This window comes from Somniosus microcephalus, chromosome 6 (genome assembly GCF_052327205.1).
Source record: "Somniosus microcephalus isolate GS21.2 chromosome 6, FLI_Smic_1.0, whole genome shotgun sequence".
In the NCBI taxonomy this organism is placed as follows: domain Eukaryota; kingdom Metazoa; phylum Chordata; class Chondrichthyes; order Squaliformes; family Somniosidae; genus Somniosus; species Somniosus microcephalus.
In genome coordinates, this window is record NC_140992.1 from 142,416,706 (window position 1) to 142,439,371 (window position 22,666).

General features: G+C 47.5%; 1 protein-coding gene across 1 annotated transcript in view; it reads left to right on the forward strand.

Annotated features, from left to right (window-relative positions):
• Positions 1-22,666, forward strand: part of LOC147116110 (solute carrier organic anion transporter family member 2A1-like) — a 380,850-nt gene that overhangs the window by 285,257 nt on the left and 72,927 nt on the right. The window lies entirely within an intron of this gene.

The following is a 22,666-nucleotide window of genomic DNA, read 5'->3' on the forward strand; positions in this document are numbered from 1 at the left end:
AGCCTGGATTTGTTGCTGTGTATGGAGCTCTCGTACCTTTTACTATACCTCTCTGTAATCCGGACTTTTTGATAAACTGGCACCACGCCGGTTCCGTTGGTGCCAGATAAAAAAGAGTTTCCTGTATTGATTTTTGTACCTGTGCATTAGGTTTTAGTGAGATGTGTGCACGGAGATCCAAATCTCTTTGCTCCTCCGCAGTTAGGAACAGAATAGGCCATTTAGCCTCTCAAGCCTGTTCCACCATTCAGTGAGATCATGGCTGATCTGCGACCTAACTCCATATACCCGCCTTTGGCCCGTATCCCTTAATGCCTTTGGTTAACAAAAATCTATCAATCTCAGATTTAAAATTAACAATTGATCTGGCATCAATTGCCATTTGCGGAAGAGAGTTCCAAACTTCTACCACCTTTTGTGTGTAGAAGTGTTTCCTAATTTCACTCTGGCTCTAATTTTTAGACTATGCCCCCTAGTCCTAGACTCCCCAACTAGCAGAAATAGTTTCCCTCTATCTACCCTACCAATTCCCCTTAATATCCTGAAAACTTCAATCAAATCACCCATTAACCATCTAAATTCTAGGGAATACAACCCTAGCTTGTGTAATCTCTCCTCGTAATTTAACCCTTGGAGTCCAGGTATCATTCTGGTAAACCTACGCTGCACTCCCTCCAAGGCCAATATATCCTTCCTAAGGTGTGGTGCCCAGAACTGCTCACAGTACTCCAAGTGTGGTCTAACCAGGGCTTTGTACAGCTGCAGCATAACTTCTACCCCCTTGTATTCTAGTCCTCTAGACATAAAGGCCAGCATTCCATTAGCCTTTTTGATTATTTTCTGTACCTGTTCATGACATTTTAATGATCCATGTACCTGGACCCCCAAGTCCCTTTGGACTGCCACTGTTTTTAGTTTTTCACCATTTAGAAAGTACCCTGTTCTATCCTTTATAGGTTCAAAGTGGATGACCTCACATTTGCTTACATTGAAATCCATTTGCCACAGTTTTGCCCATTCACTTAATCAATCAATATCTCTTTGTAATTTTATGCTTTCTTCTACACTGCCTACAATGCCGCCTATATTTGTGTCATCGGCAAATTTGGATATATGACTTTCTAGCCCATCATCTAAGTCGTTAATACATACGGTGAATAGTTGAGGCCCCAACACAGGTCCTTGCAGGACACCACTAGTAACATCGTGCCAATCAGAGTACCTGCCCATTATCCCTATTCTCTGGGGGCGATTTTGCCTGCCCTGGGGAGGTGGGTATGGAGGCGGTACTGCCAGGAGCATGGCAGAATTTGGGGGCGGGTGCCCAACCCACTCCCAACAAGCCTCCTTGCCATCTTGCGAGGAGGCGGGTAACCGTCCCACGCTGGGTCCCATCTCCTTGGAGGCGGGAAGGGATTAAAGCCAATGAACTGCCTGTTAACAGGTAGTTAACAGGCAGAAAATAGGATTTTCCCCTTTTTGGCCACATAAGTGCGGGCTTCCCGAAGGCTCCGAAAGCCGCCAGGTCAGTGAGGCGAGTAGTGGGTCTCCGAGAGTCGCAGGGGTCCTAAAGTGTGCTGTGAAGGTGAGTGATGGGTGTAGAAGTGGAGAGCTGAGTATCTGAGGTAAGTGCAAAGTGTTAGAAAAAGTGTACTTACCTTTGTTTCTTCCTGCAGGCTTCAGTCGATGGGTATGAGGAGAGTCTCGCATCTCTGCGGTAGAGATGACCGATGGCCGTTGCATTCTCTAATGCAACAACCATCTCATTTCTGCAAAAGAAAGAAGTTTGATGAGGTCTTGAATTCAAGACCTCATCAAGCTACAGAGAATGTCACTGTTTGACAGCCTCATAGAGCTATCAAACAATGATAAATCATCTGTCAAAAATTTTTGACAGATGAAACATCATACATTGATGTTCTCTGCAACCGGCTTTCCCTTAATTGTCCTGCTAAGCCCGCTGGGTGGACTTAACAAGGTCAATCAAGGGAAAATAGCGTGGGTTGGCCAGAAGTTGATGGAGGCAGGACTGAAACCTGACAAGTGGGAGTCCCGCCTCCAAAAGCTCTCCATTGGCAAAATCACCTCCTCTGTTTCCAGCCGCTCAGCCAATTTCCTAACCAGGTCAATAATTTGCCTTCAATTCCATGGACTTCAACCTTAGTCTCTTATGAGGGACTTTATCAGATACCTTCAGGAAGTCCATATAAATAACATCCATAGACATTCCCCTGTCCACTATGTTATATTCATTTATAACTAGACATTCTTATTATGAACACAGCTAGCTTTTGCTAGCTACTTTTATTGAGCACATGTGGACCGGTACAGTATCTGTAGAGGCTTCCATCTTGACTGTTGCCTTGTGGGTAGCCTAGCCTCATGGGTAATGTAGTCTTAATATATATACAGCTGGATAGTGTAGTCTTAATACATACAGTTATATACAGCTCTACACAGCTCTACGGCTCCACCTAGTGTCCACTATAGAATGACATGTTTTTGATCGTTACATCCCCCTTTCTTTGAGGTTTAACAAAATCAATATCAATCAACTTTCAAGAAAACAATAAAGATAATATCAGTAACACTTTTGTTAGTGCTCTATAAACATAAACATTTTCAAAACAGTCAACACATTTTCAAAGCTTTACATTGTACTCAAAGATTAAGTCTATCAGGCTCTTTTACTTCACGTGTGGATCTTCTCAACACGGGTAAGTCTGATGTGTCTTCATGAGATTGTTCTGGCGGTGAATGACAAGATGCAGTTGCGGCATTGTCATCAATCTGCTCTTGTATAGATCGAGGTCTCCTTGCGATCTTTGCTTGGAGAGGGTTTCAGTGTTTCCTTCACTCTTCATGCCATAACTCTCAATGTAGTCAATGCACTCTCAAAAAACTGCTGGCAGCTGGATCCCATCATACAGCATAGTCCTCTCAGCAGCCTCGGCTAATGGAACACCAAAGATTGGCCTGAGGGAAGAAGGAGTATCCACCGGAACTGCTTCCTGCTCTGGTGCAGGCTTCTTCTTTTTCTTTTTCTCTTTCCACTGCTTAACAACATCTGCTGCGGTTATATCTTTGGACTTTTTCTCCTTGTGTTTTTTCTCTTTGTGCTTTTCTTCCTTTGGCTTCTCTTTGACCTTGAAGTCTTTTTCTTTCTTCTTGGAGAAACTAGGCTTTTTGAAGACATGGATACCCTTTGGCCTTTTCATCCTTGATGGGCTCTCTGCTTCATCACCTGAGTCATCTGGTCTGCTTATGGCACAGTTTATACAGTATACTCTCTTGACCAGTTCTAAGTCTTCACAAGCTTTGTCACCTAGTATCGAATCAAGTCTTTCAGCCACAACAGAAAACATGAGATGATGCACTTTGTCTTTGACTGTCACTTTAAGTCTGCATACACCTAAGCTATCTATTTTCTGTCCATTATAGCTCTTCGGTAGTACTGACTTTTTCTGTATTTTGGGCTTTTCTTTCATATTTTTTATGTCACTCATACTGATTAAGTTTGCTTTTGCCCCAGTGTCCAGTTTCAATGTAACTAATGCTCCATTTATCTGCAGTGGGATCATCCATTTGTCCACTTTTACTGCATTGACTTTATGTTCAGCATTGTCCATTTCTGAGGGCTGCACATTTTCTGTATCTTTTTTGATATCGTCACATGACACCATTCCTACAAAAAATGTCTCACTTAAATCAGTGTCCTCAGTCACATTAACTTGTTGCCCTTTCGTTGTTTTTACTTTTGAAAAGCATTGTTTGGCAAAGTGATTCTTTCCATTACACTTTGTGCACATTTTTCCAAACGCTGGGCATTGTCTTAACTGGTGTTTGTAACCACAGCGTTTACAATTAAAAATTTCATCCTCCGATTGCTTTTCATTTCTGTTCTGCCCACGTTTCTTCCCCTTGTAGGACACAGCACCAACAGCAGCACTTACTACAATCGCATCATTAATGATTTCACTAAAATGCTTCGCATGCTTTTGAGCTAGCTCGCTGGCTTTGCATATTGTCACAGCATTTTCCAATGTTAGTTCGGTTTCTCTCAACAGACGTTCCCTGTCTTTTTTATCATGAATACCAAACACAATCTGGTCACGAATCATGGATGCTTTGAGCTCAGAGAAATTACATGTCTGTGCTTTCAGTTTCAGATCAGTTATAAAGCTATCAAAAGTCTCATTTTGTTGCTGTGTCCGAGAACGGAAGATGTATCTTTCATACGTCTCATTCTTTTTGGGAGAGCAATGTGCATCAAATTTTTTTAGCACATCTTCTAATTTTTCTCTGTTCTCCGCTGGATTAAATACAAATGTATTAAATACCTCTATCGCCTGTGGGCCTGCAACCGTAAGCAGCAACGCTATCTTCCTTGCGTCTGGCTTCGTACCGAATCCGATGGCTGCAATGTAGAGTTCGAATTGCTGTTTAAAAATCCGCCAGTTGTAGTCGACATTTCCCTCGAGATTCAAATACTCTGGTGGCTTCAAATTCTCCATGTCACTTTTCACAATTTTCAGCAGATCTTCACCACCCTGGTACCATGTTATGTTCATTTATAACTAGACATTCTTATTATGAACACAGCTAGCTTTTGCTAGCTACTTTTATTGAGCACATGTGGACCGGTACAGTATCTGTAGAGGCTTCCATCTTGACTGTTGCCTTGTGGGTAGCCTAGCCTCATGGGTAATGTAGTCTTAATATATATACAGCTGGGTAGTATAGTCTTAATACATACAGCTATATACAGCTCTACACAGCTCTACAGCTCCACCTAGTGGCCACTATAGAATGACATGTTTTTGATTGTTACACACTACTTTAGTCACCTCTTCAAAAAATTCAGTCAGATTTGTCAGGCATGATCTAATTTTTACAAATCCATGCTGGCTCTCTCTGATCAACTGAAATTTTTCAAGATGTTCAGTCACCCTATTCTTAATTATAGACTCTAGTAATTTCCTGACAACAGATGTGAGGCTAACTGGTCTATAATTCCCTGGTTTCCCCCTCTCGCCATTCTTAAATAGCGGAGTGACATGTGCAATTTTCCAATCTAAAGGAACGGTTCCTGAATCTAGAGAACTCTGGAAGATTATAGTTAGGGCATCTGCAATGTTCTCACCTACTTCCTTTAAAACCTGGGATAGAAACCATCTGGCCCTGGGGATTTGTCATTCTTTAGTGCCATTATTTTCTTCAATACTGTTATTTTGCTTATGTTAATTTTGATGAGTCCCTGTCCCTGATTCAATATTAGTTTCTTTGGGATTTCCTCCACTATAAATAATGACACAAAGTAATTATTCAACATGTCCGCCATTTCCTTATTATCATTGACAATATCACCACTTTCAGTTTTTAAGGGGCCCGCATTGCTCCTGACCACCCTCTTTTTCCTAATATAATTGTAAAAATTCTTCATATTGATTTAGATATCCCTTACAAGTTTTATTTCATGCTCCCTTTTTGTGGCTCTTACTATCTGTTTTGTCACCCTTTGCTGTTCTTTATATCTTTCCCATTCATCAGGATCCGTACTATTTTTGCATTTTTGTATGCTTTTTCCTTTAGTTCTATGCTGTCCTTTACCTCTTCAGTTGTCCATGGCTGTTTTTTGGCAAGTGGAGCTCTTGCCCCTCAGGGGTAAAAACTGGTTCTGTATCACCTTAAATTCATTTTTAAACATCTCCCACCAATCTTCTGTCATTTTCCCCTATAACAGATTTGCCCCGTTTACTGTGGACAGTCTCTGCCTCATCCCATTGAAGTTGGCCTTACCTAAATCTAGAATCTAAAAACACTACTTTGAAGTCGATCATGTTATGATCGCTATTGGATAAATGTTCATGCACAGTTACGCTGTTAACTAAATCTGGCTCATTACTCATTACTAAATCTAATGGCCTAGAAATTCAGTTGTTCGCGCCAGCCGCTAGCGCCTTAGGAGGAGAAGAAGTGGGGTGCTAAGCGGCTAGCGCCCGGGCGCGGCGCAATCTGCGCCTCTCACGAATTTCACTCAAGATTTAGCGGCGGTGCAAAACCGCAGCGCCCGCTCAGCTGCGCGCGCAGATCCTGACGTCATTTCATGGTGCAACGCCCTTGGTGCGCCCCGAACCAGAACTTCAGTGGCGCCGCCCTTCTGTGCACCTGGTGCCCCCAGCGACTGGTAGAGGGGAACGGTTCCCAGTCGCTGCGGGGCGCGGGGGATGCTATTTAAAGGGGACTCCTCCTGCATTATAAGTGGCAGCCATTTTGTGGCAATCCTGTGTGAGAGACGGATATTTGGAGAGAGACAAAAGGAGAGAGATTTCTGCTTTTACTCAGCGCTCGCACAGGTACTTCTGGCTTCAGGCCAGAGCTACGCACTTCGATTTAACTTTCAGTGCCATAGCCTTGAGTCGCCACATATAATGGGGGCTGCAATAGGTGGAAATGTTGGCTTACTGCATTGCATTCAAAGGGCTCAGAGACGCCGTGAGAGAGTGCCAGTCATGGCCAGATGGAGAAGGGCCAACAGGCGTCGGCACAGGAGGCCTTATCCACCCAGGGTATACTGCCAGCAGTTCTCATATCTGAACATGTCTGAGGAGCAGTGTGTTTGGAGGCTGCGATTCAGAAGGGAGGTGGTCACTGAGATCTGCCACCTGCTTCGCAGAGATCTGCAGCCACAGCTGAGGAGCAGGACGTCTGTCGGTGGCAGTGAAGGTGACGGTGGCTCTCAACTTCTATGCCACCGGCTCTTTCCAATCCGCTACTGGGGACATTGCCAACATCTCCCAGTTCGCGGTACATTGCTGCATCCGCCAGGTGACCAATGCCCTTTTCAGAAGGAGACGTCAGTACATCTCCTTCCCCATGACCCTGGATAAGCAGCAAGAGCGTGCAATGGGATTTGGAGGAATAGTGGGCTTCCCCATGGTCCAGGGCACCATTGACTGCACGCATGTGGCTTTGCGGGCACCTCTACAGAATGCCGAGGATTACCGCAACTGGAAGGGCTACCATTCGCTCAGTGTCCAGTTGGTGTGTGACCACAGGCAGCTCATACTAGCTGTCAATGCCCGCTTTCCAGGCAGCAGCCACGATGCCTTCATCCTGCGCCAGACTTCTGTGGCAGACATTTTCGAAGCCCAGGCTCACCCACGAGGATGGCTTCTTGGGGACAAAGGCTATCCTTTGTGCACCTGGCTGATGACCCCGCTCTGTGCGCCCAGCACCCCTGCTGAAGAGCGATACAATGACAGCCATCAAGCTACCATGAACATCATTGAGCACACAATCGGCGTGCTCAAGCAACGGTTCCGCTGTCTGGACCGTTCCGGAGGAGCCCTACAGTACTTGCCTGAGCGAGTCTCCCATTTCATTGTAGCTTGCTGCATGCTGCACAACCTGGCTATCCTCAGGACTCAGCCACTGCCAGCAGACATTGGAGGGCCACCAGAGGAGGAGGAGGAGCACCAAGATGGGAGGGAGGCACAAAGTGCAAGGGCCGTCCGTCGGCGGCTTATTGCAACTCGGTTCTAGGCCCCCTCTCAGGGAATGGCTTGTGCCAATGAAAGAACCTGAATGGAGCCACTCTGCAAGCCCTCAGCCGGTCAAGGCAACAAATAGTTCAAAGTGCAAACATGGACAATGTGATTAAAGAAATTTTTTTACTGTGCAAACTCTGTGCCCTTCCCGCATGACAAACTAATTCAGATAAACCCCCCAAAAAACAATCAGAGACATAACTGGCTCTCACAACCTTCAGAAAATGAAAAAAAGTTTTTAAAAAATGACCATGATCCTCGGCCTTCATATAAATAACAAACACAACAGGCTCGGCCTTCATATATAAAAAAAACATTCTCGGCCTTCATATATAAACACAACATTTGGCCACACCTTCTACTTTTTCCCCTGTGAGGGTGATCCGCCTTGCTTCCGCGAATGGCCCCTTCCCACCCTGCAGCTCCTCCTCAATGGGATTCCAGTGGCTGCAGCAAGGCTGGGGGAAGGCTGCTGAGGGTCAGATGGTGAGATGCCAGATGCCCTTGGGGGACGGCCTGGACCAGCTCTGGGCCTGGAGGGCCTGGCTGCCGACTGCTCCAACTCTGCTTGGGCGGCAGCAGTCTGTCCTATGGGTGGTGGCAGCTGCAGTGGAGGAGTGACAGTATTGGCTGCAGGAATGCTGCCAACCTGACAGAGCACAGACACTCCCTGGTTGGCTGATACACTGGCACTCGCACGGGCCAGCACTGCAGCATGTGCAGCAATCTGCTGAAGCACAGACTGCTGGGCTGCTGTGGCGCGGCGAGGGCCCCAGCAATGCCTGGCCGATCCAGCGAAGGTGGCAGCAGTTAGTGCCCGTGTGGCCCTGATCTGTCTGCATCAGACCAGCCAGTGAATGCACGGCACGACTGAGCACTTGGCTGGAAGCCACCTGTGCTGCCGCAAAGTCCTGCAGACTCCTTGCCTGTGCTGCACTGAATTCTTGCAGACTCCTGGCTTGTGCTGCCCCGAATTCCTGAGCACTCCTTGCCAGTGGCTCTATGGAGTCAAGCATCCTTGCCACTGCAGCCATGAGCTCAGTGTGCCTGCGCTCAGCCTGGGTGCCCATTTCACCAAGGAGCTGCACCTCCTCTGCGCTCACCGTAGCAGGACTGGAGGCCGCACTCACCCTCCGGGGAGAAGGCCGCCGAGCTTCCCCACCCCTCCCGCATTGCTGCAGCCCGCTGGGCCCCGGAGCTTCACTGTCCTCAGACCCATCCCCCCTGCTCCCCTCCAGGGAAGATGTGTCCCCATCATGGCCATGGGCTGCCTCGGCTGAGGGTGGCACTGATGGGCCGGCTTCCTCTTCCTCCTCCTCAAATTCAGAATCACTGACAGTGGCAGCTTGAGGGCCCGCCTCCTCACCTGGCGAATCAGCATCTGAAAGCAGGGAGGCACAACAGTTGCTTTAGAGTGAGGACAGGGCAGCAGCGAGGGAGGCATGAGTGCTGCTGTGCACTGCATTGGTTCGATAGTGGCAAAGGATGCTGGTGTGAGGCACAAGTGGAAAGAGAGAGGTCAAAAAGGCGATGACCTTACCATTGCTGTCCAGAACAGGGTCGGCATCTCCACTGGCGACGGGGCCAATCAGCTGGCCTGCCATAATGCGCTCCACACGCTGCTGCAGGTCACTGAGCTCTTTGAGGTCAGGACGGCCTCCCCCGGTCCATTGCTGCTGCCTGCGATTGTGGGCCAGCTTGCCCTGCAAGAGAAAGGACGGCCTCTAAGTACAGTGTCAAGCCCTGATCTTGCCTGCACTGCCTCCCATGGTGGAATAGCCCTGACAGTGTCAAGCCCTTATCTTGCCTGCACTGCCTCCCATGGTGGAATAGCCCTGACAGTGTGTAAAGTGCTGAATGTGCAAGTGGTTTTCATGAGAGTCCCATAGCTCTTGGATGAGGGCTGGGCATTGGGGCTTTCAGGTCCCTTTACCAGAAACTGAGGTGCACATGCAGGGATGAACAGGATAGTTGAAAGGGTACTCACCCTGACAACCCGAGTGAGGTCGTTGAACTTTTTCCTGCATTGAAGTGCAGTCCTGGCTACCATGCTGTTGGTGGTCACCCTGTTTGCCACCTCCCTCCAGGCTTTTCGGTATTCGCTGGGAAGCAGCCTCCTCCCACTGTCAGGGAAGAGGACAGGTCGCCTGCGCTCTACTGTGCCAACCAGTAGCCTCAGGGCACCTCGCTGAAGCGCTCCGCTCGCTCCCTAGCCTTCTGCATGGTCCTGGGCGTAGAAATGATGATCCAGCAACGGTCAAGCCTTGCTTCAGGGCTGCAGTGTGCAGGGCATGGCAGCCAAACAAGTCCACCCTCCCCCTTTAAGAGCTGACCGGCGCGAGCGTGTCTGCCTTCAATCAGCAACTCGCCGCACCTGCGCTGCACCCGCCCTCGGTGTTAGCGCCTCGGCTCTCCGGCTTAGCACCTTATGATAGTCGTGCATCGCCTGCTTTAGCGCAGCAGCAACCTCTTGAGGCGATGCAACTCAATTTCGGTGAAGGTGGCGCTAAGTTGCGCCGAGCGCTAAATTTAGCGAACGCCCGGCTGTAGCGCCCCAAACGTGGCGATACTGAATTTCTAGGCCAATATGTCTTGCCCCCTTGTTGGTTCTAGGACATATTGTTGCAGAAAACTATCCCGGACACACTCAAGAAATTCACTAGCTTGCTGGCATGTGCTAATCTGCTTATCCCAATCTATGTGAAAGTTAAAATCCCCCATTAAAACCACTCTGCCTTTGCGGCATGCTTGTCTAATCTCTGCAGTTATACAATCTACCACTTCACAGCTGCTACCTGGAGGCTGATACACAACTCCCACTACAGTTTTAAATCCTTTCCTTAATCTCAATTCTACCCATAAATTCTCCACTGTCTGCTTACCCCTCATTATATCCTCTCTTCATCCTTAATCACTAAGGCTACTCCTCCCCCTCTACCATTTTCCCTATCTTTCCCTGTAGCTCTTATAACCTGGTATATTTAGTTCCCAGTCCTGACTGTCTTGTAGCATGTCTCAGTAATGGCTACCATGTCATAACCTCTAAGTTGAATTTGCGCCTGCAGTTCATTCAATTTATTCCTTATACTCCATGCATTTGTATAAAGAACGCTTATTTGGACCACACACCCTAGCCTGTCCTTCAGCTCTAATGTTTTACTGAAATGTTGCTTATTTCTCTCGCCTGGTTTAATCACTTTACATCTTTTAGTTATTCCTTTACCTGTAGTGCCCAAAGCACAATTTCTGACGGTTACTCTACTCTCTTCTATTTTGTTTGTTTTTGAGCTATTACTTATACTACATTTTCCATCTGAGCCCCCCCCCCCCCGCCATTTACTAGTTTAAAGTCTTATTTATCCTTTCCACTGGGACCCTGGTTCCAGCCCAGTTCAGGTGGAGTCTATCCCAATGGTACAGTTCCTTCTTGTCCCAATACTGGTGCTAGTGCCCCATGAAATGGAACCCCTCTTTCCCACACCACTCTTTTAGCCATCTTCCTAATCTGCTTATCCCTATGCCAATTTGCACATGGCTCAGGTAATCCGAGAATAACCATTGAGGGTCCTGTTCTTTAAATTAGCTCCTAGTTCCTGGTACTCCCCAAACAGGAACTCTTGCCTATGTTCTTGGTCCTCCCCCTTTCCAATATCCTTTCAAACTGGTTCGAGATGTCCCTCACCCTGGTACCAGGTAGGCAACATACTCGATCTTGCTTACAAAGGATGCTATCTGTCCCCCTAATTATGGAATCCCCTACAACTACCACATTATGCTTCCCTTCCTCCTCCTTCCCCCTTTGGACAGTCTCCTGCTCCAAAGTGCCATGGTTTGCTTTCTGTCTGTCCTTCCGATGTCTTTATCCTTATCCTCACAGGTAGTAAGTACATTGTACCTGTTGAATAGGATCAGTTTCTGTGGATCCTCTTTCTCCATCTCACCTGAGTTCCCCTTACACTGCGTACTGTCGGTCACACCAACTCCGATCTGAACCTGCACCTCTCTACGAGGTGTGACCGAAGTCTGGAGCAAACTGTTCAGGTTAATCTCCCCCTCCTTTGCGTGTCTCACCATTTATAAAATAATATGATTTGTTTAAAGTGGATGTCCTCACACTTTCCCACATTGAACTCCATTTGCCATAGTTTTGCCCACTCACAATTCACAATTCAAATCGCTTTATTGGCATGATAAGTTACATCTTATGTTGCCAAAGCATCAAAATACATTTATGGTTTAGCACATAAATGCAGTTCTATTCATACAGTGTATAAACAGGTATATCCCTGAGTGTATAAATATACATTCGCATTGTTTATATATATTCTTTTCTTAGTTTACTGGTTGTCCCTCTGTTCATGGCAAGCTGTAACATAGTGTGCCGCCAGTGTTATACAGCTTCTCTCCTCTCCCAGTAGGAATGGGAGTTTTTGGTTGTCATTCAGATTTCTGAAATCAGGGCATATTTGTGAGAATTTTTGGTAGAAATTCTCCCTGATGCCCTGATATTTTCCACAAGCTGTGAGGAAGTGCATCTCTGTCTCCACCACTCCCTGACTGCAGTGAGAGCATATCCTGTCCTCTCTTGGCAGCCTGGTCTGCCTGTGTCTGCCTTTTTCGATCGCTAGGCTATGTTCGCTAAGTCTGTACCTTGTCAAGGTTCTTCTCAGTTTGTTATCCTTTACCATGGTCAGGTAATCAGCTATGTTGTATTGTCTGTTTAGGGCCAAGTAGCAATTGAGTTTGCTTTGGGTTTTTGTTGTTTCTGCCCAATATGTCAGATATTTTTCCTTTTGCTTAGCGACGATTGTGTTGGGTCGAATTCTTTGTGTTACCCTGTCACTATCCTGGGGCTGGTTATTGTTAGTATTGTTAGTAGTTACTTCACTGAGTCCCAGGACTAGTTGACTGAGGGTATTCTTCTTTATGGTCAGCTCTTGGCATTTCAGGGCGTCGTAGTGATAGCATTGGGGATTGTTCATTTGTAGGTGATTCCAAAATTTGGTGGCTCTTTTTTGGATAGTGATTATTAATGGATATTGGCCTAGTTCTGCCCTGCATGCATTGTTTACTGTTTTCCTTTGAGTCCGGAGGATACTTTTACAGAATTCTGCATGTAGGATCTCAATTGGGTGTTTGTCCCATTTTGCAAATTCTTGTTGAGTTAGCGGTCCCCATACCTCACTGCCATAGAGTGCAATTGGTTCAATTACTGATTTGAAAATTTTGAGCCAAATGCTAATTGGGATTTCTATTTGGATTGATTTTTTGATGGCATAGAAAGCCCTTCTTGCTTTCTCTTTCAGTTCATTCACAGCCAGTTTGAAGTTTCCCGTAGAACTGATTTTTAAGCCCAAGTATGTGTAGTTAGTGGTTTGTTCAATTTTGGTTGTTCCTACTGTGAAATTTATTTTGGGTCCCTGATGTTTGGATCTTTGCTGGAACACAAGGACTTTGGTTTTTTGGGGATTTATTGTCAGGGCCCAAGTCTGGCAGTACGACTCCAGCAGGTCCAGGTTTTGCTGTAGCCCCTCTTTAGTAGGTGACAGCAGAACCAGCACGGTGGCGTAGTGGTTAGCACTGTTGCCTCACAGCGCCAGGGACCCGGGTTCGAATCCGGCCTCGGGCGACTGTCTGTGTGGAGTTTGCACATTCTCCCCGTGTTTGCGTGGGTTTTCTCCGGGTACTCCGGTTTCCTCCCACAGTCCAAAGATGTGCGGGTTAGGTTGATTGGCTATGATAAATTGACCCTTAGTGTTAGGGGGATTAAATACGTGGGGTTACGGGGATAGGGTGGGATATGTGTTGGTGTGGGGGTTACGGGGATCGGGTGGGATATGTGTCGGTGCAGGCTCGATGGGCCGAAATGGCCTCTATCTGCACTGTGGGGTTTCTGTGATTTCTGTGATATAGGGTGAGACCGGGTGCTGTAGATTGTTCAAGTAGTTTTGCCAATCCATTTATGTAAATATTAAAGAGTGTCGGTGAGATTGGCGAGCCCTGCGTCACCCCCCGCCCCTGTGGGAAGTATTTTGTTTGTTTGTCTCCAATTTTAACTGCACATTTGTTGTTTGTATACATTGATTTAATTACATCATATGTTTTCCCTCCTACCCCACTTTCGATAAGTTTCAGGAATAAACCGTCATGCCAGATGGAGTCGAAAGCCTTCTGGAAATCTACAAAGCATGCGTAGATTTTGCTTTTTTTATGGTGAACGTGTTTGTCAATTAGGGTCTGTAGGGTGAAGATATGATCGGATGTTCTATAGTTTGGCAGGAATCCAATTTGGCTTTTACTCAAGACATTGTGCTCCTCAAGGAAGTTTATAAGCCTTTTGTTTATGATGCTACAGAATACCTTCCCCAGGTTACTGTTTACACAGATGCCTCGATAGTTGTGTGGGTCGATTTTGTCCCCACTTTTGTATATGGGCGTTATGAGTCCTTTGTTCCAGATATCAGGGAAATAACCGACACTCAGAACCAAGTTGAAGAGTTTTAGGATAGCCAGTTTCATTTTGTTGTCTGTGTGTTTAATCATCTCGTTTAGTATGCCGTCTGTCCCGCAGGCTTTTCCTGGTCGCAGGTCCTTGAGTTTTTCAAGAAGTTCTTTTTCTGTTATTATGGCGTCCAGCGGGTTTTGGTTATCTTTTATGGCCATTTCTAGCTTTTCCAGTTTTTTGCATATTTGGTGTTGCTCTGGTCTTAGTGTGTTTTTCTGGTATAATTTTTCAAAGTGGTTTACCCATGTGTCCCCATTTTGAATGGCCAAATCGTCGTGTTGTTTTTTGTGTAGTGTTTTCAAGTTTTCCCAGAAACAATTGGAATCAATGGATTCCTCCATGGAGTTGAGTGTATTCTTAATATATTGCTCTTTTTTGGTTCTGAGTGTGTTTCTGTATTGTGTTAGTGTCTGACAATAAGTAAGGCGTAGTTCCTCGTTTTCTGGATGTCTGTGTTTTTGGTTTGATATTTTTCTAAGTTTTTTCCTCATGTTATGGCAATCTCGGTCAAACCATTTTTCATAGTTTTTTGTTTTGGGTTTGTTCTTGCGAGCTTTCAAGTTTGCATTTGTTGCCAAATTATCAAAAATATTGTTTAGTTTACTAACTGCCCGGTTTACGCCTTCTTTATTGTGAGTGTATATGTTATCCAGAAAGATGTCTAAGAGAGCTTGAGTTGATGCATTGCTAATTGTTTTCTGGTATTTTTCCGTGTCGTTTTTGGCCCATCTGTACGATTTTTTGGTGTTGTACAGTTTACTGGGTTGTGTTTCTATGTTGTTTGTTTCTGTCTTTTTGAGGAACATAGTAATTTGACTGTGATCTGACAGTGTTGTTTGTGGTTTGACTGTGAATGCTCTGAAAGAGGATGGGTCTAAGTCTGTAATCATATAATCTACTGTGCTGAAGCCAAGAGGTGAGCAATAGGTCGATCTTCCTCGGAGGTCTCCTATGAACCTACCATTGACAATGTACAGACCCAGGTTTCGACAGAGCTGTAGTAGCTGTTTTCCGTTGGTATTTGACTGCTTGTCGCAGTTATGCCTGTATGGAAGGGAAGGGATGTCAAAGTGGTTATTCCCGAAAACGTAATTGTTTCCCTGATTATTGGTGAAGTCTGGTTCTTCGCCCGTTCTTGAATTGAGGTCCCCACAGATCAACACGTTCCCCTGGGCCTGGTATTGGATAATTTCCCCCTCCATGTTGGAGAAGGTGTCCTCTTTAAAGTACGGGGAATCGATTGGAGGGATATAAAGTGCGCAAATGTAAACATCTTGGGTGTTTGAGATAATCTCCCTCTCAAGTTTGAGCCACATATGGTTTTCGCCCTTTTTTATAAATTTGATGTAATTCTTAAGTTCTGTTTTAAACCAGATCAGTATGCCTCCGGAGTCTCTGCCTTGGGTTACACTTGGTAATTTATTGGAGGGGACCACCAGCTCAGTGTACCCTTGGGGACAGCCAGTGTGTCCTTTTCCTTTATACCAAGTTTCCTGTAAAATGATAATATCTAGGTCTTTAGTTTCATCTATGAACTCTGGGGTCCTACTTTTCACTTCTCGCAGTGAAGAGCGTAGACCTTGGATATTCCAGGTCGAAATATATAAGGATTTCATGTTAAGTTTGATCTTTTACTATGATAGGTTAAAGAGTGGTACGTGTTTGTCGTGTCTAAGTGTGGGGAAAAAAAGATCACATCAGTTGTCTACAAAAGTTAATACAATTTGGTTACAGTTCTTTCTATTAATTAGTCCTTGATCCATAAGGCGGAAGTAGATGCTGCTGCACATCTGCTTATTGTCTCTTAATGGATTGTTTCTGTCTGAGGTATTGCGTATGTCCTGTGCATCTCTCCCTCTGTCTGGCTGGGAGCAGTCCTATTCCCCTGTGGGACAGGAGTGGTGCAGGTCTGATATTGTTGTTTTGCATGGGGATCCTCTCTGGTCTCGGTTGGTGTGTTGGTGGTCCTTGTAGTGTTCCTGATATGTACCCCGCTGATCTCTGGTGGTCGGGGGGGGGTCCTCTTGGAGTCTGGGTATGGACCCGGTTAAAAGCGACGTCCTTCAGGGCTTTAGCAAAGATCGATATTCTTTGCCTTTGGATGTGGACGTGGTCGTAAAGACATTCCTCATCGAGGGTGGGGTGTTGGGCCAGGTGTACGTTGTGGTTTGATTCGCAGTCTCTTGCTATGCTGGCATTTATCTCATGAATTGTGTTGTTGTTGAAGTCTGTTCTCGGCAATATTGTGGAAACAGTGATTCTAGTGTTTGGAAATGTACTGCTTGCTTTCCTAATCATTGCTCTGAGCGATGTTGCTACTTCTTTCTGTTGGGTCTTTAGGTCATTTGTGCCCGTGTGTATTATTATGTGTTGGGGGGAGCCTAATCTGGCTTTGGTCAGCCATCCCATGGCTCTGTTTGTTGTTGGGCACCAGATCTTTTCTACTTTACTTCTAGGGAATAGCTTTTTCTCCCATAGAAATTTCCCATTTGAGTCTATGAGTATTACGACGTCAGCCTTGTTTGTGTTTACTGTCTGGTGGCTTTCGCTTGGACTCATAGTGTGTGTGCTGGGCTGGGGTGTCTGGTGTGTGCGTACCTCTTGTGAGCGGCCCGCTTGTGGTTCCACGGTGGTGGGGGAAGATTGCGAATCAGTATGCTGGTCGGTCTGTGTGGCACCCCTTGTATTGTGTGTCTGTTGCTTTTGTTCCGTGTGGGAGTGCAGCCGTTCCGTCCGGCTCTGTCTTGTCTTATCTCTAGCCTCTGGTTGCTGGTCTAATGGTGTTATCTCTCCTCTATGGCTCTCTTCTTTTTCCTGCAGCTCTTTCACCTGATTCCTAAGTAGATTCACCTGGTTCTCAAGTAGCTTCAGCTCTCTCTTGTGTCTCTCCCTCTCCTGATTTTGATCGTCATTCATTTTGAGGAAGTCCTCTCTAAGTTTAACCATCTCTATCTCTAATTGATTAAATTTATCTTTTGGTTGTATCTAGCTGTGTGATCCCGGGGTATGTGTCTGGTCGGCCCTGGAAGGCTCACTCACTTCCTGGCTAGGCTGGTCGGCCCTGGAGGGCTCACTCACTTCCTGGCTATGCTGCTCTTCTCTTGGTGAGCTGGGAATGGTAGGGGGACTATGTGTGGCTTCCTCCCTGGTAGTTATGCTGGGGTTTGTCAGTTGTATCGTGTGGCTGTGGTTCCCCGGGGTTAGTGTCTGGTTTGAACTGTGTGGCTCGTTCACCTCCTGACCAGGCAGATTTTCTCCTGGTAAGTTGTCAATGTTGGGGGGAGTGCGGGCCACTCTGGGGCTGTTCCTTCCCCCCTTAGTTAATTTTTTCAGTGTCCTGAAGGCCGTTGCAAATTTGTCGAGGTTGCCTTGCACTAATATTGTTCCGGTATTGTACGCGTTGACCGTCGTAGTTGAACTGTCTCCTGGTGTGTTAATTTTCATTATGGACCCATTTGCGGTATTTTCTAGCTTAACATTGGTATAGTGTGATTTTATTGCTGTGATCCAAGCCACTGGCTGATCTGAGTAGAAAATGACTCACTTAATCTGCCTATGTCAATTTGTAATATCCTGCACTACTTACTGTCCCTCCTAACTTTGTGTCATCTGCAAACTTGGATATATAACTCTCTATTCCTTCATCTAAGTCATCAATAATATGGTGAAAAGCTTGAGGCCCCAGAACGGATTCCTGGGGATCCCTGCCTCATCCTGCCAATCAGAGCATGCATGTTTTATCTCCACTCTCTGGGGTCAATTTTAACTCAGGTGCGGGGAATTGTCTGGTTCCCCGAATTTGGTGTTTCCCACACGAATCTAAATGGGTCTGTGAGATTGATGCAATTTTAACTCAATTGGCCAATTGATTTCCAACGTGTGGGAAGCCTTGCCAATTAAGTATTTCCAGTCAGAAAGTCGCAGAATATGACATCATCATTGCTGCTGCTTTTAAGGTTCACTGCAAGCCTTGCTTCTTCTGCAGGCCTCCAAACTTCACCATTGAGATGGCACAGGAGCCTGCAGGAGCAACGGCCAGCGGGAGGGCAAGAGCTGCCCCCAAATTTGATGAGGCTTCACTCCAGGCATTGCTGGATGGTGCTAGGGCCCACAGGGAGGTCCTGTTCCCTACTTCAGGGAGGAAGAGGCCTCCCAATCAGACCAAGGCTGTGTGGATACAGGTGGCTGGTGAAGTCAACTCCTTGGGGCTCACACGGCGCACCTGGATGCAGTGCAGGAAAAGATTCCATGACCTTCATCGCACTGGAAAAGTAAGTATGAAGTTTCCATCACCCTCAATCTGATCCCCATTGCCTTTCCTCACCAGCACTCAGCTTTAGCAATCTCTTCCTCCCCATCCCACTTGACACTCACATCCATGCACCCTTAGCCATTCCCTCTCTCTCTATGCTCACATTCACCTAACTATTCGACCATGAAGCCCTCACACTCCCTCTCACTCTGATGCTTTGAACACAATGGACAACACACAGGGAGGGCCCTTGGTCTTGCAACCTCACTCCATCTTTGTCTCCTTCTAAGTATCTATGCTATGCAATCTCTACACTCACTCCTTCATTCTCACTCAAACTCCACTTGTCTCCCTCATTGCAGGAGAAGAGAGCTCACAACAGGAGAGAGCAAGCCAGGACAGGAGGAGGGCCACCCTCATTAGCCCAGCTCACCCCCTGGGAGGAAGCCGTCCTGGAGATTGTCGGGGCTGACAGAGATGCGGAAGTTGGGGAAGGACAGACAGGTGCATCCCAGCAAGCTGGTGACAGAATAGTTTTCCATCTCTCTCATTGGCATTGCATGAGTCACTGATAATGATTCTGAAGCTACATCATATGGACTTATAATCAGCTGCAAAATGCAATGTGCATGTAACCTTGGCATCACATCTCTAACTTTTTCCTTGACTCCCCCACAGGACCATCGAGAGCCCCCATCCCCACTGTGCAGGAGGAAGAGCCTGAGATGCCAGACTCCTCAGAGGAATCTGCAACCTCTGAGGGCGCAGCGTCAGCAGAAATAAGCGCACCCAGCACCAGCGCAGACACTCACACCTCGGTGGGATCTTCGCGACATAGAGTAGAGTTGTCACCTGGTGTATCACAGCTCACAAGTGAGCATCAGCAGATTGTGGAGACAGGGACAGCAGTGGAGAGTCCTCGTCAGAGGGTGCAGGACTCTGCCAGCTCGGCTCAGCTGCATGTCGACCCTCTGCCTCTGGGTCCATCCGTAAGATCAGAGGTGATGGAACTCCATGCACAGATGCAGGAGTTTCTGGCAGGTTTTGTCTCCAGGGTCACTGCGAGCGTGGAGCGAATTGAGGAGTCCATAGCGAACATGAGCAGAGCCTTTGTGGAGTCAGTGGCGCATGAACGCATCAACACAGAAAGGATGGCTACCTACGTGGAAATGATTGCTGCCTCCGTGGTAAGGCTGGCTACCCTAGAGGAGAGGATGGCTATGGTAGAGGAGAGGAGGGCTACGGTAAAGGAGAGGAGGGCTACGGCCACGGAGGAGGTTAGTCGCCAGGGTATGGAAAACATGGTGAGTGTTCAGAATAGAATGACATCTCTTGAGGAGCGATGGGTATCTATTGAACAGAGAAACCAGACCTTCATAGAAGTCCTTCTGAGTAGGACTGCCATTGCAGAGACGGGTCCCCATGGCCCCCCTGATGTGCAGCAAGGTGCTCTCAAGCCACTTGCAGGCACTGAGGGGGACCTGACCCATGAAAGGGAGGTTGGTGGCAGACCTCAAGGAAGTGGGGGCTCCTCTCCAAGCGCTCACACTTCCATCCCACTGCAGAGCCCTCGGTCAGAGCCCCGCCGGAGTCCACACCCAACTGAGATAGACGTCTCAACTCCTGCACAGCCGCAGGAGCAGCAGACTGCAGACGAGCCCTCACAGGCTCGCCACCCCAGAGGACGCCCGCCAAAGGTGTCGAGACAGGAGCAGCAGGAAAGTGAGCAAGGGGCCGCCACATCTGCTGAAGCCACAGGGGAACCACTACGTAGGAGCATGCGTAAGAGGAAAATAAAGCACAAATAGTCACAAGGGTAGTCACTTGGGTGAAATGTGTATTTTGTAATAATGCCATCAGTTGTTTGTTTTGCATAGAAATTCTGATGGCAACTGCTGCAGTTCTGGCGTGTGTCATTTCGCGAATGGGGCTTTCACATTGAGGGCTTAGGATTACTTGCAGTTGTCAGGATGCTGGTCAAATAGCTCAGAATCTGCAGGGTTTGGCCATTGTCGATGCTCAGGTAAGAAGCTGCAAGGCGAAAGAGTTTGATTTACTAGGCTAAGCAAATCTGGCCAGGATGAGTGCGTTCCTTGCATCCTGGGCAGCAATGTTCTTGCATAATGCTGCCGCTGGTTGATGGGCCTCTGCAGGATGCTTGTTTTCACCCTCCTCATCATCATCATCATCATCATCAGCATCATCATCTGAGGAGGGTATGTGAGGAGCCACTTGGTCCTCAGGAATCTGCAAGCCACGACAATGTGCCATGTTGTGGAGTGCACAGCAAACCACGATGATTCTGGAGACCCTGGCTGCTGAGTACTGTAGGGCTCCACCTGATCTATCCAGGCATCTGAAGCGCATCTTCAGCAAGCCGATGGTTTGCTGGATTATGGATCTGGTGGAAATGTGGCTGGAGCTGTAGCGCTCCTCAGCTTCGTTGGCTGGCCTCCTCAACGGCGTCATTAGCCAAGTCCTCAGGGATAGCCCTTGTCTCCAAGTAGTCATCCGTGAAGTTGGTCTGGCGGCCTGAATAGCAGAGGCACACTAGACTGGCGCAGTATGAAGGAGTCATGGTAACTCATGGTACTTGGCACAAACATGCAAAATTTCCTTCTTGTGGTCACACACCAGCTGAACGTTAAGGGAGTGGAAGCCCTTGCGGTTGACAAAAATACCTGGATTGCGATGGGGTGCCCTAAGGGCCACATGTGTGCAGTCATGACGCCCTGCACCCTTGGAAAGTCTGCCAGGTGAGTTAATCCAACCGCTCATGCCGTCACATTTGCGCGATCCCTGGTGAAATGGATGTGATTGTGCGTGAGGGCAAAGAGGGCATCGGTTACCTGCGTGATGCAAGTGTGTGCGGCCGACTGGGAGATGCTGCTGATGTCTGCTGATGATCCCTGGAATGAGCCTGAGGCAAAAAAGTTGAGTGCGGTGGGGACTTTGACGGCCACTTGTAAGGAGTGTCCACCTGGTCCTCTGGGCAGCAGGTCTTGCTGTATCACTGTGCAGATGTCAGTCACTACCTGTCGTGAAAGTCGGAGCCGCCTTTGGCACTGCTGCTCAGTCATGTTGATGTAGCTGACCCTGTATCTGTAGACCCTGTTTGGGGGGTATCTCTTGCGCCGACGGGCTTCCATGCGCTGGCCCCTTCTGGCCTGTGCTGCCTCAGGTGGGTGAGCAGCAGCCTGGCGCTCCTGCTGCTGTTGCTAGTGCTGCTGTTGTTCCTGGTTCTGCTGCTGCCACGCCTGGTGCTGGAGGTCCTCTAATGCTAAGAAGAGAAGGAAAAAAAGGCCTCCCATGCTTCTGGTAGATGCCTCAGTTGAGGAAGCGCTGAGTGAGGGTGGCGAGAGGGGTTTCGCAGGAGGTCACACTGGAGAAGTGTGTGAGGCTCCAACCTTCCACAGGTGTGGTTAAGCCTGGTAAAAGTTGCCCCAGGCCTGAAACAACAAAGTTCTGCCACCTGCAAATGATGACTGATCAAATCTCTTTAATGGTTGACCTGCAGCTGATAGTTAGCAAGCCAATACTTCTCACGACAGGTTTCACAGGCGTGATCCCCACCAGGCGTGTTTTACGTGGGAAAAGGGTTAAACAGGCAAGGGCCTGTTAAAATGGGATTATAAAGGCCAATTAGTGCTGTTTAAGGGCCCTAAAGACCAGTCCCGCCTGTTGCAAGCGGGACTGATTTGGGACCATCAGACACGCCTGGGTTAAAATGGCTAGGTGTCGGGAACCAGGTGGGGGGGGGGCCCCGACCCACAGGTTTTGCGATTTTTAACCCCCCACACGCCTCAAAGCCCGCCTGATGGCTGAGTTGAAATTGAGCCAGGTGTCTCCAACCACCTAACTAATTTCCAATCCTGGTCAAAAGGCTACCTTTCTCGCCGCTGGTTCACACTGAAGGCAATGGAGAGTAAACTGGGTGGGATGTAACACGGGTAGCCGATCTAGTGGTCGCAGTGTCACGCTGCACGAGTTCAGTTAAAGTTACCCCCCCAAGGTGTTTGATCTCCAAGTTTGTGCTGTAAAGATGCACCGTAAAGTCCAGCTTTAGTTTCAGATCCATGTTTAGGTGATTTTTCTTCTGTTTTGTCCATTGGTCTTCCCAGGTCCAATAGCGACCGTATATAAGTAACAGGGTCAGAAGAGGCTCCCAGGCTTTAGCCAATCCCACTTTGCAGCAAACGCGCCCTCTGACCTTTCCCTGACCTCTGCTCATTGTGTTTCGCACAATGACATGGAACGTCAAGCTGGCAGCACAGCATTATCATGGCCCCAACTCAGACATATAGCGACACACTGTGCCATGAACTTCACCCAGTGCTGGAGCGTGGCAGCCTTGGCTGA